The 6655-nt window shown below is 37.2% G+C and overlaps 1 pseudogene; it reads left to right on the top strand.

Annotated features, from left to right (window-relative positions):
- The first annotated feature begins 968 nt into the window (after nucleotides 1–968).
- Nucleotides 969–2136, top strand: LOC100010157 (60S ribosomal protein L3-like; annotated as a pseudogene).
- The last annotated feature ends 4519 nt before the right edge of the window (nucleotides 2137–6655 follow it).

Here is a 6655-nt window from a genome sequence, read left to right as displayed (position 1 = left end):
TTTTATCCTTTGGGGAACAAAGTAATGGCTGTAGAGTAACTACTACCGAATAATAAAAAATTATATCCACAAGCACAACACAAGCAATATTGAGAAAAGTACACACCATGTACTTTTATAGTTTTTGGAGATAAAGGATCAAAGGAGAAACAGTCTTGTTTGTCCTATAAAGAGAGAAAATGTGCATATTATACATACAAAGTAGTTTTGGGAAATAAGGCACTGGAAGGATGAGGAGGATGTAGTAGATTAAGAAAAGAAAGAAACAAGAGTCTAAGACATAGATTTGAGGAGGAGATACATCTCAGGTATGAGGAACAACCATAGAAAAGGCACTAAATTACATACTTTTATCCATAAGACTATGTTGAAAATAAGGTAACAAAATGATATTACTAGGCACCATAATAACTTGGAACTGAATTTTGATCAAGCCAATCTGTACTGGCATAAATCATCAATCTCATATGTCATAATTAAAATGTATAGGAAACTCTCTCACTAAGATTTAAACAATGATTAAAGGTTGAAATGCTAATTACTCAAATGATTTAATTATTCCACAATTCTTTATTGTGTCTGATTTATTTTTTTTCAAAGTGAAAAAGTTTGACAAACATTAATTTTTATTAAATCCCATCTTGGTAGATTTCGTCTAATTGCTCTAGTTTGTCTTTTAGTTCCTAATTTTCCCATTCACTGTTTTAGTTATCCTTCCATATATGTGGCATCTGAAAAATTGAGGAGCATAATATCTATGGGGCAGTTAAGAGGGAGCAGTGGATAGAGTACTGGACCTGGAGTCAGGAAGATTCATCTTTCTGAGTTCAAATATAGCCTTCAATACTTTCTAGTTGGGTGACTCTTAGACAAGTCATTTAACCCTGTTGGCCTCTGTGTGCTCACCTGTAAAATTATCTGGAGAGATAAGTGGCAAACTACTCCAGTATCTTTGTCAAGATAATTCCAAATGACTCTTCCTGCTCAACTCAGAGGTGGTAGCATTATGCCTCACCGGAAGTTCTCCACTCCCAGGCATGGGTCTCTGGGCTTCTTGCCTCGAAAGCGAAGCAGCAGGCACCGTGGAAAGGTGAAGAGCTTCCCTAAAGATGATCCCAGCAAGCCTATCCATCTGACAGCCTTTCTGGGCTATAAGGCAGGCATGACCCACATAGTTTGAGAGATGGACAGACCTGGCTCAAAGGTGAACAAGAAGGAAGTTTTTGAGGCTGTCACCATTGTGGAGACACCTCCCCCCCTCCCCCATGGCCATTGTGGGTATCATAGGCTATGTGCAAACCCCCAGAGGCCTCCGGAGCTTCAAGACTATCTTTGCTGAACACATCAGTGATGAGTGCAAGAGGCGATTCTATAAGAACTGGCATAAGTCCAAGAAGAAGGCTTTCACCAAGTACTGCAAGAAATGGCAGAATGATGATAACAGGAAGCAGCTGGAGCAAGACTTCAACAGCATGAAGAAATACTGCCAGGTCATCCGAGTCATTGCTCACACCCAGATGCGCCTGCTCCCTCTGAGACAAAAGAAGTCTCACCTCATGGAGATCCAGGTGAATGGTGGCAATGTGTCTGAGAAACTGGACTGGGCCCGTGAGAAGCAAAGGTGTCACCAGCCGCTGGCATACAAAGAAACTGCCCCCCAAAACTCACAGAGGCCTGCATAAAGTGGCCTGTATTGGAGCTTGGCATCCTGCCCGTGTGGCCTTCTCTGTGGCTCCAGCATGTCAGAAGGGCTACCATCATCACACCGAGATCAACAAAAAGATCTATAAGATTGGTCAGGGCTACCAGATCAAGGATGGCAAACTGATCAAAAACAACGCATCAACTGATTATATCCTGTCTGACAAGAGCATCAACCCTCTGGGAGGCTTTGTTCACTATGGTGAAGTGACCAATGACTTTATCATGCTCAAAGGCTGTGTTGTTGGGATCAAGAAACGTGTCCTCACCCTGTGGAAGTCTCTGTTGGTACAGACCAAGAGTCATGCCCTGGAGAAGATTGACTTGAAATTTATTGATACCACCTCCAAATTTGACCATGGTCACTTCCAGACTGTGGAGGAGAAGAAACCTTTTATGGGACCACGCAAAAAGGACCATGCGGCTAAAGAATAAGCTGCTTAATGTTTCCAGACTAATTCAGAGTTGGTGGATTTTCAATAAATTGAAATTATTTTCCAATCTAAAAAAAAAAAAGACAATTCCAAATGAGATCACAAAGAGTCAGAGGACTAAAAATGACTGAACAATGACAAATATTTATGCTTTTATCCAAGTCATTGATTAAAATGTAATAAAACAAAATATAGGAATAAGTACAGATATTCCATTTTAGGCCTGTTATGTTGATATTGCTCTTTGTAAAAGCTATCTACACAATTTTTTAATTTTTCATCTTTCCATAAAATATTGAGATATTTTATCAAAAGATTTGATATCTAGCTAAATTATATTTATAATATTTCCCTAATCTATACATTTAGTGATTTTATAAAAGCAAGAAACAAGAAAAAAACAACAGATTAGAATGAAGTCTTCTTCATTAAGTTATGTTGAATTTTTAAAATATATACATTCTTTTATAGTTTTTTTCCATACACCACTTGAAAGACTCATTCTAGAATTTTCCCAGGAATTTAAAATAACTTTATTGGCCTACTCTGTAGATTCGTTTTTCTTCACTCTTCCATTTTCTTTTTTTTAAAGGACATTTTCCATTTTTGAATCTTGTCAAAGATTTCCTTTTTCACTTGATATTTCCAGTATCACCACAGCAATTCCACTACAGCATCTGCTATTTCTTTCAGAATCTGAGTTCCCTCATTTAGGGGAAGTGAGTGAGTGAGTGGAGTATAGCATGTATACTGAAATGAAATGAAACAGGAAGAGTTCCAAGTTCTCTAAAAACATTTGAAAACTCAAGATAGAGAATAATATGAGTGATTGAAGATGGCTAAAGTCAGCCTAGTCACTTAGTCAGTCCTAGAGAAATTTGATGAAATTTGGGTAAGGTGACTTGAATTCATTAAGTAAAACTAGGCTTTATCTTATGAGCTAATATATCTTGGTAACCAACTGCCTACTAGTCATTTTTTGTTCCCTCACTTCCACTGTGTAAAGTGTTTCTCTTCTTCAGAGCAAGCACAAATACAAAAATAGGAACAGAGTAATCTGCCTTCATCATCCCTTCTAACTCAAGCCAAGATCCTATCCGATCTTAGGTTTTCCTTTCCTCATGGAGTATTAGGATTAGAAATGATGTTATCGAGGAGCATGCTGTTTTGAATACTTTGCTTGATGATTACAAAATAATTATATAAAATCTACTTATTTATATTTAACATATATAAGTATAAGGATTAGTAACAAGGAAAGTCTTAACACTAAAGGGAACTAAATATCCACCCATTTGCTTACATTTGCCTCATGGCAAAGCCTTCTGTTTCTTGAAGCTACTTGAACTTCTTACCACTACCTAGAACCCATAAAACACGCTATCTGACTAAAGCCTAATCTATAATCCTTATTCAATAACTTAATTTGTTAACAATGTCTCAAAGTAAATAGAGTCAGTTAGCTTAATATGGCAGAGGCTAACTGATCAAAGTGTAGTTCTGAGATGTCTCCCAGAGTTTAGGCAAACTGGCCTATCTTACTTCCCTCAAAACCCCTTCTCCAACACAGCAGATTTGACAGCTTCTTCCTTCAAGATGAATTCCCATGGTCAGGAAAGTAGAAAACCCCTTTAAGATAGTTTAGAGTTCTCTCTCCCCTATCACCATCAGAGAGCAAGGTCTGAGTTGAGTCTCTCTTCAGCAGCAGCCAGAGAGCAACCCTCAGAAGACCATGACCAAATATCAGAACATTTCTGCTTCCCTTCTTCCAAGTTCTCATTTCATGCACAGAACTCTCTTACCTGCAGTCCCAGAGACACCTTCTTAAAATTCTTTCTCTTTTAAAATTTTTATTTAATGAATTAATTTAGAGTATTTTTCCAGAATTCCAAAAATCATGTTCCTTTCCTCCCCTTCCCTCCCCTCACGCCCCTCCCATAGTCAATGCACAATTCCACTGAGTTAAAATTCCTTATCTTAATCAAGACTTAATATGTCTTATTTCATTCTTATACTTACCAACAACATCGGATAAAACTATGCTACTTTTTGTTCCTGTTAGCTTTCCTTGCAATCTTTTTCTCTTTCTGAACTTTAGCACTTCTTAATACTATTTTCTAGGACTATCCTATGTTCAGATTAATTTTCTTTAACCTGGTTTCCTTCTTCTAGATTAAAAAAAATCTGTGTTTTCTTCAGAAAAATCTCATTTTGTTCTCCTCATTGAATTACTTCCCTTTGTGTTTTCAGAATTTCATTCTTGAGTATCTCCCATATTTCCTAGGCTGATTTCCTCATGAACACATTAGGTCATGAGATAAAGAAAGGGGGAATGTGTGAAGGTGAGAGTCAAGAGTGTCAAAATGGGGGCAGATGAGTTGCTCAGTGGATTGAGAGCCAGGTCTAGAGATGGGAGGTTCTAGGTTCAAATTTGACCTCAGACATTTCCTAGCTGTATGTGGGCAAGTCATTTAACTCTCATTGCTTAGCCCTTACTGTTCTTCTGCCTTGGAACTAGTACACAGTATTGATTCTGAAATGGAAGGTAAGGGTTTAAAAAATAAGTATTAAGAGTGTCAAAGTATTTTGAGATAAAGCAAAAGGTAGAAGAAGGAGACTACAGTTAATGGCCATAATTTTCTTAGAGATGCAGCAGATGAGGTTTTAAGAATTTTCATTAAGAAATCACAAGTCAATTAGTTGTTTCACTATAATTCAGGTCCTGGACCCTTTACCATGCTGAGTTCAGTGCAGGGAAGAAAACAACCAGTTATGCAAATTATGATTAACCTTTCTTTAAGGCAATGCTTTATTCATAGTCAATACCAACACAATGAGTCAAATAAGAAATATTCAAATAAGAAAAGTGCCAAGTAAAGCTCTAGTAATGGAATCTCTAGCTCCTCAAACTACTAGAAGCTAGTGCATAGGATGGATAGAGGGCTGTGCCAGATGTCAGGAATACAAGTTTAAGTCTCATGCACTTACTAGCTGTGTAAAGCTAGGCAAAACACTACTTCTGTAGGCCTCAGTTTTTTCAAATGTAAAATTTGAATAATAATACTTAGCTCTTAGGTTTATTATGAATACAAAATAAATTAATCCTAATAAAGGGTTTAGCACACAATTGACATCTAATAGATGCTTATTGATTTCTTTTTTTTATTATTAAAACCCTAACCTTCCGTCTTGGAATCAATACTGTGCATTGGTTCCAAGTCAGAAGAGTGGTAAGGGCTAGGCAATGGGGTTTAAGTGACTTGTCCAGGGTCTCACAGCTGGGTCTGAGGCCAGATTTGAACCTCGTACCTCCCATCTCTAGGCCTGGATCTCAATCCACTGAGCTACCCAGGTGCCCCCTTATTGATTTCTTATTGTTGCTGTTCAGTAATTTCTGAATCTCTGTGACCTCAAAAAGATGCTATAGTGAATGTCATCATTAATCTTAGAGAATATTGGGAAATATCTCTTGGACGAGGTAACATTTTACCTAGATTTGAAGAAGGCCAGAGAAGACAGAAGTTAAAAATGAGGAGGAAAGGAATTCTACTCATGGAAAATAGCCAGTGTCCATAACTGGAAGATGGAGATTCTCATTCTAGAACCAACTAAGAAGCCAGCATCACTGAACAACAGAGTAAATGAGGGAGGAAGGCACAGACTGGAAAGGTAAAATTTCATGCAGGGTGCTTAGATGGTTGCACACACACACACACACACACACTCAAATAAAACACCTCAAATTAAAGGAAAGCTAGATGATCACATCTCATTGGGGTAACAACCTAGGCAACACAGCATTTTTGAGAACCTGCAGAACTCAGAGCAGCCCAACCCTCTGGGCCTCTGCCAGAGGAAAGGAAGATGCAGAATGGGAACAAGCACAGCCCAAACCACTTCACAAAGGAATAGAAGGCAGAGAAGAGAGGAAACCTACAAATTCTCATGTGACAGCAGAGTCCTGAGACCACAAGGGGAATCTGAACTATAATAACCTATTCTATCCCTCCCAAGTGGCAGCAGAAATAGTATATATCTATATAGTTTACTATATTAGTTAATATTTCTTTTTTGAATTTAGATGCTTTGGTATTTGATAATATGAGTTTAATACCGTCTATAGCACCACTCAACATAATGTTGTTGCCTTATTAGTCTTTTTTTTGTTTTTGTTTTGTTTCCTAGCATAATTGCAACTCTTGCTTTTTTTGCATTCACCTGATGCTTAGTATATATTTGTAGCCTTTTGTTTTTGGTTTGTATGACTTTATTTTTGTAGTATGTTCCTTATAAGGGAAAAAAATTGTGCAGCCTCATTTTTTATTTTCTTCCATTTGTCTTGAATTGGTATTTTCTCATTATTCTACTTTAAACATACTATTATATATCCTCAATTAATCTAGTTTAAGTGTTTTTATTTTCAGTTCTGAATTCTTTTTTTTTGTTCTATCCCTACTTCAACCATTGAAAAGGCAAGAAATATACAAATTACAACATGAAGTCATGGGAAATATTTCCAT

Source organism: Monodelphis domestica, chromosome 1, assembly GCF_027887165.1.
Source record: "Monodelphis domestica isolate mMonDom1 chromosome 1, mMonDom1.pri, whole genome shotgun sequence".
Lineage (NCBI taxonomy): Eukaryota > Metazoa > Chordata > Mammalia > Didelphimorphia > Didelphidae > Monodelphis > Monodelphis domestica.
Note: the sequence above shows the minus strand (reverse complement) of the source record. Positions and strands in the feature narration are given on the sequence as shown.